The sequence below is a fragment of the Medicago truncatula genome, chromosome 3 (genome assembly GCF_003473485.1).
Source record: "Medicago truncatula cultivar Jemalong A17 chromosome 3, MtrunA17r5.0-ANR, whole genome shotgun sequence".
Lineage (NCBI taxonomy): Eukaryota > Viridiplantae > Streptophyta > Magnoliopsida > Fabales > Fabaceae > Medicago > Medicago truncatula.
In genome coordinates this window covers 19732988-19742981 of record NC_053044.1, presented here as the reverse complement: position 1 = coordinate 19742981, position 9994 = coordinate 19732988, and the positions used below count along the sequence as shown (strand labels likewise).

The window sequence follows — 9994 nt, the reverse complement described above, 5'->3', positions numbered from 1 at the left end:
GGACTTTCTTGTCAAAGACAGTCTTCATTCTTGCTTGATATGACTGTCCACGAGCCATGGCATCCATACGTTTTTCCTCAACCAGGTTCAACTGATCCTACCGGCTTTGGCACCATTCAGCCTCGGATAACTTTGCTTCCATGATCACACGGAGAGATGGGATCTCCACTTCCAAAGGAAGAACTGCTTCCATACCATATACAAGAGAGAAAGGGGTTGCCCCGGTTGAACTGCGCACTGTAGTACGGTAGCCATGCAGAGCATAGGGAAACATCTCATGCCAATCTTTGTAGGTAGTTACCATTTTCTGGACAATCTTCTTGATGTTCTTATTGGCTGCCTCTACTGCACCATTCATCTGAGGCCTATAAGGAGAAGAATTATGATGTTCGATCTTGAATTCTTTACAAAGAGCTTGCACCACATTGTTGTTCAGGTTGGTACCATTGTCGGTAATGATCTTGCTGGGAACACCATATCGACAGATGATGTTGTTCCTGATGAACTTGGCTACCATTTGCTTGGTTACATTGGTATAAGATGCCGCTTCAACCCATTTGGTGAAGTAGTCAATTGCCACTAAGATGAAACGATGACCGTTTGAAGCCTTCGGTTCAATTCTCCCAATCATGTCGATGCCCCACATGGAGAACGGCCATGGGGAGGAGATAACATTGAGGGCATGCGGAGGCACATGAATCTTATCAGCATAGATTTGACATTTATGGCACTTTCTGGCGTGTTGGTAGCAATCATGCTCCATGGTCATCCAGTAGTAACCTACTCGTAACAACTTTCTTGACAAAGTGTGCCCCGTAGCGTGGGTCCCGAAGGTACCGTCATGTACATCATGCATTAACTGCTCTGCTTCGTGTTCATCAACACATCTTAACAATACCATGTCGTAGTTTCTCTTGTACAAAATGTCCCCATCTAATAAGAACCTACTAGCCAATCTTCTCAGAGTCTTCTTGTCTTTGTTGGAAGCACCCGGTGGATACTCACGGCTTAGCAAGAACTGCTTGATGTCGTAATACCAGGGTTTATTGTCAACCACATTTTCACCAATCTGATCGATCACATCCCCAATAGCGAACACATGCGAAGGTCTTTCAAGGCGTTGCACTTTGATTATTGGCACATCATTCCAATGGTTTACTCGAAACATGGAGGATAAAGTAGCAAGAGCATCAGCCATTTGATTCTCATCACGAGGGATATGGTGTAACAAAACCTTTGTGAAATATGACAATAGACGTCTCGCATAATCATGGTAAGGAATCAGCTTGTCATGATGGGTCACCCATTCACCCTTTATCTGATTAATAACAAGTGCAGAATCTCCATAGATGTCGAGGTGTTTGATTCTCATGTCAATTGCTTCCTCGATCCCAAAGATACATGCTTCGTATTCAGCCATGTTGTTTGTACAGTCGAATAGAATCCGGGCGGTAAAAGGGATGTGATGCCCCTGCGGGGATACAATGACTGCCCCGATTCCTTTACCATAAGCATTGACAGCACCATCGAAGACTAATCCCCACTTGCTATTGGGATCTGGACCTTCACCAATCAACGGTTCTTCGCAGTCTTTTGATTTCAAATACATGATCTCTTCATCGGGGAAATCGAACTTAATTGGTTGGTAATCATCAAGAGGTTGGTAGGCAAGATGATCGGCAAGAATGCTACCTTTGATAGCTTTTTGAGCCTTGAACACAATATCATATTCAGACAAGAGCATTTGCCAGCGTGCAATCTTCCCAGTAACAGAAGGTTTCTCGAAGATATACTTTATCGGATCCATTCTGGATATCAACCAAGTTGTATGATTCACCAAATAATGACGCAGGCGTTTGGCGGCCCAGGCCAGAGCACAACAAGTCTTTTCAAGCATCGTATACCGAGTTTCACAGTCGGTGAACTTCTTGCTCAAATAGTAGATAGCATGTTCTTTCTTTCCAGTCTCATCTTGTTGACCAAGTACGCATCCCACGGATTCATCAAACACTGACAAATACATAATCAAAGGCCTTCCTTCCACGGGTGGGACAAGGATAGGTGGTTCCAGCAGGTAATTCTTGATGCTATCAAAAGCTCCTTGGCATTCATCGTTCCATACAATAGGCTGATTCTTCCTGAGTAGCTTGAAGATCGGCCCGCAGGTTGCGGTCATGTGAGATATGAATCGGGAGATGTAATTCAATCGCCCGAGGAAACCTCTGACTTGTTTCTCGGTCTGCGGGGCTGGCATTTCTCGGATGGCACGGACTTTATCAGGGTCGACTTCAATGCCCTTTTGACTGACAATGAAGCCTAGTAATTTTCCAGATCTGACGCCGAACGTACATTTGTTAGGGTTCAATCGAAGCTTGTACTTTCTCAACCTTTCGAACATTTTTGTCAAGTATTTCGACATGTTGCTCCTCATCTTTTGACTTCACAATCATATCGTCCACATATATTTCGATTTCTTTGTGAATCATGTCAGGAAACAGAGTAGTCATTCCTCTTTGATAGGTAGCACCAGCATTTATTAGGCCGAACGGCATCACTTTGTAGCAGAAAGTACCCCATGGGGTGATAAAAGACGTCTTTTCTCTATCTTCAGGAGACATTTTGATCTGATTGTAACCGGAGAAGCCATCCATGAAGGAGAACACCTTGGACTGAACAGTATTGTCAATAAGCACATCAATATGGGGTAATGGGAAATTGTCTTTTGGACTGGCTTTGTTCAGGTCTCTGAAGTCAACACACATCCGGACTTTTCCATCCTTCTTTGGCACAGGTACAATATTGGCAACCCATTCAGGATACTCGACTGTCATGAGAAAACCCGCATCAATCTTCTTTTGAACCTCACTCTTAATCTTGAGAGCCATATCTGGATGAGTCCTTCTCAATTTCTGCCTGACGGGAGGACATTCAGGCTTTGTTGGGATCCGATGTTCCACAATCTTAGGATCTAGACCTGGCATATCTTCATACGACCATGCAAAAATATCCGGGTATTCTCGGAGGAGCTGGAAGATCTTCCTTTTAACCCCTTCCTCTACAGCAGCACCGACCTTGATCTCTCGCTTGTTCTCCTCGGTACCTAGGTTGATAAGCTCAATCTCTTCCTGGTGAGGCTGAATGGCTTTCCTTTCTTGCTCGAGCAGTCGAGTGATCTCATATGGTATATCATCACCTTCCTCATCTTCGGCTTCATACACCGGGAATTCAAAATTCGGAGGAAACGTAGGGTTACTGTGCCCAACGGGTTTACTATGGCTCAGTCTGCGTAAAATGGTTGGATGATTTTAAAAAGAGGTTTTTATGCAGATTTTTTGAAATTAATAAGAAAATACAGATGTTTTGGTTTTTTCTGGCATTACCATTATTTCCAAGGAAAAAAGCACTAAAAAATAAAATCCGTGGAAGAAACGACGATTTTTTATTAATAACGGCGATGCCGAAACAAACATGCCCTTACAGAAAATATCACTTTCGCTTCGGGCAGAGCGAGAGGATTGTTATTTTGAAAAACAAAACACTTAAGCAACAAGACACATTACTCGGAAACATGCATGATTGAAGGAATGTCGATGGCATCCCAATCTCTCGCAATGCCTCCTGGTATAACAAACACAGGCCTAGGACCAAATCCAGTCGCCTCTTCAGTAATTGCATTGACAAACCCAGCACTATGGAAAGTTCCTGTGGAGACACCTGATGTTGGGGAAAACCCGAGACCTTCTTTGTGCTTATTCTCGCGGAGTTGTATTAACTTGCCTCAGTCGGCAGCCTGTCCTTCTTGGACAGCCTTCTAAGCGTCTTTTAAAGAAGCCATAGCAGCCCTAGCCTTCTTAGGCTCCGTACCTTCAATAGTCAAACCTTGAAAGGCAGTTCCTTCAGCAGATCCAGCTTCAATGCAAGAGAAAGATGACAGCTGGCTAACCAAATATGTCTCTTCTCCATGGACTGTAACAAGCTTCCCATTCTTTACAAACTTCAATTTCTGGTGCAGGGTAGAGGTTACTGCGCCAGCATCATGTATCCATGGTCTTCCCAGGAGACAGCTATAAGAAGCATTGATGTCCATGACCTGGAATGTGATCAGAAAATTCTCAGGACCGATAGTCATTGGCAGATCTATCTCCCCAAGAACATTCTTACGGGATCCGTCAAAGGCTTTTACCAGAAAAGTACTTCTTCTCAGAGGAGTCTCTCGATAGCTTAACTGATCCAGAGTCGATTTAGGCATCACATTCAGGGATGAGCCAGTGTCCACCAGCACGTTTGATAGCATGTTAGACTTGCAATTCATAGAGATATGTAAAGCCAGATTGTGATATTTTCCTGCTTCAGGCATCTCATCCTCACTGAACCACAGATTATTGCAAGCAGTAATGTTCCCTACTATGTCGCCGAATCGATCCACGGTGACCTCATGATCAACATAAGCTTGTTCCAACACTTTTAACAGAGTATTCCTATGGGCTTCGGAACTTAGGAGTAATGACAGGACGGATATCTTTGACGGGGTTTGCAGCAGCTGATCTACAATCTTATAGTCACTTCTCTTGATTATCCTCAAGATCTCATCCAGATTGGAATCCTCTATAGATTGGCTTGGTCGGCTCACATCCTTAGTAACAGGAGAAACATCGATCAGAGTTGCTTTGTCAATTGGTGGGGTGGTAGGTGTAGCTGTAACACCCCGTTTTCCCAACATAAAAATTTCGCATAAATAATCAGAGTTTTTCAACATAAACGGAATGTCACATTCTTTTCTTAAAATCATAAACTGAATAAATAACTATTTATCCTTTAAAATTCAAATACAAGATCTTTAATACTTCGCAGCGGAATTTATTCAATTACTAAAACAGTCTTTGGCACGAAGGCCTCTTCATAAATGTCTCATAAAAATCCAATCTAAAAACATAGTCATAAATCTTCTAAAACAATACGTAAGGAATAGAAAAGCAATAACAAAGTTCCCATCCCGTTACGTATCAGAGCACCTAGGACACACGAGAGAGAAAGCTCACACGACATCAACTATTCTTGGTTACCTGCAAGTTACTCATACGAAGAGCAACATTTCCAAGCAGAAGGGGTGAGATTTCACAAAACAATAATATCAAGCATATAATTCATTAATTATATTTAACAACATAAATAACTTCATCTATTAGTAATAATAATTCTTCATGTAATAATTCTTAATAGTTCAACCAACTTCTAATCATCATTTCATAATAACATAACAACACAACTTAATCATCAGTTAATAATAATAATCATATACAGCATGACATAATCATCACTTAATGATAATAATCATATAAACAAACAACATATTCATCTTAATCATAATCATGTAAACAAACAACATATTCATCATCTTATATTGATATAACAACAACATAAACAACAATGATTAATAAATATAAATACTTCACTTAGTTCTTTATTAACAACTCATTGACAAATGACAACTCAACGACAACGACAACGCAACTTCTACAACTTATCAACTCGACAACTTGGCAATCTTGACAACTCGACAACTCGACAACTTGACTATGCAACTTAATCTTCTAATCATGCATGTGGTACCAATCTTTGAGCGTAAATAGGCTCCCAGGGCATCAAGCCCTCAACTTTATTTGAGCGTAAAAAGGCTCCCAGGGCATCAAGCCCTCAACTTAATTGAGCAAAGGCTCCAGGGCATCAAGCCCCCAACAATGAAATGCTAATGCATGGACTCGACCTCTTAATATCTTAAAAAATCGACAACCTCTTGTATAATCCAATAATTTGGAACTTCATCATCTTAATCAACTTAGACCGACTCATGCAGCTTAGTTAAATAACAACAGCAACACAATAGTATACAAAAACAACATGACATAATAATATCAAATGCAAGTCAACAACGTCTCAATTATTCACATATACATTCATATGCTAATTCATCAAATAATAATCAACATCTTAAAACATCATATATAACAACATCAAATAATAATCAACATCTTAAAACATCATATATACATATAACACTTTATCAATCATGGACAATATCGTATTCACAACATATACATTCATATACTAATTCATCAATCATATTCAATTATTCACTGTGACCTACGTGCAGTAATTTGACTATAACTCAAGTTCTATAAATCCTTTTGAAGTCAAACCAACGACATTAGAAAGCTAACATTTATACCTACAACTTTCATGTTTACACCTAAGACCAATTCTGTACCAAACAATACCAGTTTTCATTTCAAATTCGGACAAAGTTGTGCTGAAATTCATAAAAATTCACTAAGACCTCCTTGGAGTATTTTCATCATAACTCCTAAACCAAAAATCATTTTTACGCCAAACCAAAGCCATTGGAAAGCTAACAAAATTATCTACAACTTTTATTTTTACACCAAAACCCAGTTCAAAACGGAAACGTGTGAAAAAGACGCAAGAACATGAAACAGAAGATGCTGTCATCGTGCAGCTCTCGGGAAAAACCAATTTTTCATCCAAAAATCTCAATTTTGACTTCCCAATGCCCAAATTTGATTCCAAAATTTGTCTAAACATTTATATAGATCAAAAGAGACTCAAAATCATATAAAACTTGATCAAAAACATTATTTTAGAAAATCATCAATTAACCACTTTTAACCTTAATTCTCAAATTCTCAAAAACGAAAACCTACAACATGTTAAATCCAATTTTTAGAATCAATGACTTAAGATTATTGAATGTTTGTCTCACCCTTACCTTAGAATAAGAAAATCGCAGCCTCTATGTGCTTCTCCCTTCTCTTGACTTTTTCTCCCTTTTCTCCAAAATTGGTCGTACGATCTATTTTTCTAAACTACGTTTCTCCTATTTATAATCTTATATTCTATTTTATCGTATTTCTCTTTCTCCCCAAAACTCTCTCAAATCTCATAACAACCCTTAAACTGAATATTATTTTATTTTCAAATCTTATTCTATTAAATAATATAATAAGCTACTTAATAAATCACATAATCATATAAATATATTCTAAACTCTTCTTAATAAATTATAGACTCAATTAAATAATTAAATAAATCAAAACAGGCGTTACAGTAGCTGCTTTCTTTTGGAACAACGGTGGACGGACCCTTCCGCTTCTCAGTGCTGCTGTAGTTCCTTCGGTGATGTTGCTCACCATGGCCAAGGATGCCAGAGGCACCTCTACTCCGTTCTCAATCATGGTAGCATTGTACTTGTAAGGGATAGCCTTTTCTAAAGTATAAGGTACTGGTCCGGGCAGCCTTATCACTAGAGGCTCAACATTCTCTTTCGAAGGCATGCTCTTAACGGGCGGATCATGAAAGACTGGCACAATCACACAGACATCGCTGATAGTCAAATAATTGTCGTTCATCAAACTCTGGATGTCATTTTGAACAACGTAGCAACTCAAAGGATTACGGAAGCATTCCGGGCAACTGGCATGATCATGGTCAAACAAAGAGGCTTGGCATAGCTTGATGTGTAGTGGCACTAGAGGAGTTGCAATGTTACGAACGTCAAGTCTGGGAGCTTCCTCATATACCTCAATCATGTTCACAACAGCGTGATACGGAAGAGGATTGTCGAGGACATGAGGGACGTTATTCTCAAAGGTCAATTTTCCTTGGTCTATGAGCTTTTTTACAATGTACTTCAAAGCGTAGCATCCTTCAACATCATGACCCAGAGCACCTTGATGGAAATCACACTTGAGGTCAGAACGGAACCTGGGAGGCAACGGATCAGGTGGAGGCTTGCCCTGTCTGGTTGTGCAGTGCCCTTTGAGAAGTAGAGTCGGGAGTAACTCGGCATATAGCATTGGTATCGGAGGAAAGGTAGGTCTAGCTTGTTGCTGCTGTTGTTGTTGAGCTGGTGGCTGTTGTTGCATTTGCTGAACGATGGCATTAACGAACACCTGAGGTTGACCCGATGGTAGAGGATACTGATGATAGAATGGTGGAAAGAAAGGATGCTGAGAGTATTGCGCATACGGGTACGACGGAGGTAACTGGGCAGCGTTAATAGGGGCAACAGTAGCCATGGATTGACCAGCTCCGGCAGATAACATCCCTACTTCTGTTTCTTTCTTCTTATGATGACCGTTACCGTACCTCTTTGATGCATTTGCGGAGGATTCAACTTTCTCGAATACAATAATGCCTTCTCTGACAGCTTCTTCTAGGCGAGTCCCCATGGTGACCATCTGAGAGAAGTTATTTGGAGCAACAATGATCATTCTTTCGACATAATCCTTTTTCAGAGTTTTCAGGAATGTCTGAGTCATCTCCTCTTCGTCAAGAGCGGGAGTGATGCGGGCAGCTGCACCCCTCCATCTCTGCGCATACTCGCGGAAGCTTTCATCTTTCTTTTGGGAGAGGGATCTGAGAAATTCCCTGTTTGGTTTCAACCTGGTATTAAACCCATAGTGGTTTTTGAAAGCAGTAGCCAATTCATCAAAAGTGTGAACGTCATCTTTGCTCAAGCTGGTGTACCATTCTGCAGCGTCTTCCATTAAGCTATCTTGGAAGCAGTGAATCATGAGCGAATCATTGTCTGAGTAGTTACCCATCTTTCGGACATACTTGATAATGTGGTTCTGGGGACAATTCAGCCCATTGTATCGGTCGAACTCTGGGACCTTGAACTTCTTGGGGATATCCACCTTTGGTACCAAGCAAACATCATGAGTCTTAACAATATCACTACTTCCCCGGTTAGCTTTGATTTCACGACGGAGTTCTTTAGCAAGTTCCTCCATCCTTTCTTCCATGGTTCCAGTTATGGGAGTGCTCCCGCGGTGTGCACCGGCGTGGGTGCCCTGAGATACAGTATTCATTATGGGCTCAGTGATAGTTGTCGTTGCTTGAGTCAAAGTAGTACCGATAGAGGCCAATCACTCACTTGAAAAACTATCCTACCACTCTTAACGTCAACTATAGCACCCGCAGTAGCGAGGAAGGGTCTTCCTAGGATCATAGGGCAATCATGGTCTTCCTCGATGTCAACAACCACAAAGTCAGTTGGGATGTATATTCCTTCTATCTGAACAGGGATGTCTTCAACATATCCAGCTATTGGGATAACAGAACGGTCGGCTAACTTTAATATCATCTCGGTAGGTTTCAACTCTCCTATTCCCATCTTTTTAAAGAGGGATAGAGGCAACAAACTAACACTGGCTCCTAAATCACACAAGGCTTTGTCAACGGTTTCTTTCCCTATCACACAAGGGATGGCAAAACTACCTGGATCTCTAAGCTTTTGGGGTTGCTTCTTGATGATTGCACTACTTTCCCTAGTTAAAGCTATTGTCTCTTTGTGATCTATAGCCTTTTTCTTTGAAAAAATTTCTTTTAAAAACTTGGCGTATAGAGGCATACGAGACAAAGCTTCGGCAAAGGGAATCTTAATGCAAATCTTTTTAAGTATGTTTAAGAATTTAGCGAATTGAGCCTCCAAGTTGAGTTTAGTAAGCCTTATAGGGATTCCTCCTTGATACGCTCCCACGCCTCATAAAGAGACTCCCCATCTTTTTGATTGAAACGCGTGATTTGGTCTCTAAGCTTAGCGGTTTTAGATGGGGGGAAAAATCGGGCGAGGAATGCTCGCCTCATATCGTCCCATGAAGTAATGGAATCGACTTCTAGGGAATGGAACCAAGCGCTAGCTCTATCCCTTAAGGAAAAGGGAAAGAGATGAAGTCTTACGGCTTCTTGGTTCTCTTTTCTGGTGCCACTGAGTCTAAGGAAGGAAGAAATATGGAGATTTGGATCCTGAGTGGGTGATCCAGAAAACTGATTCTGTTGCACTAAATTGAGTAGTGCAGGCTTGATTTCGAAGTTATTACCCGCAACCGTTGGGTACACGATAATAGCTTGTGGCTCCTCCGTTGAAGGAGTAGCATACTCTTTGAGAGTGCGTTCAGCCATAGCAGTATTATTT

At 40.9% G+C, this 9994-nt stretch overlaps 1 non-coding gene across 1 annotated transcript; it reads left to right on the top strand.

The window, feature by feature from the left end:
* The first annotated feature begins 9509 nt into the window (after positions 1-9509).
* LOC120579815 (small nucleolar RNA R71) lies at positions 9510-9618 on the top strand. The gene has a single exon (XR_005645558.1). It is a non-coding gene; the product is annotated as a small nucleolar RNA R71 (small nucleolar RNA).
* Positions 9619-9994: the final 376 nt, after the last annotated feature.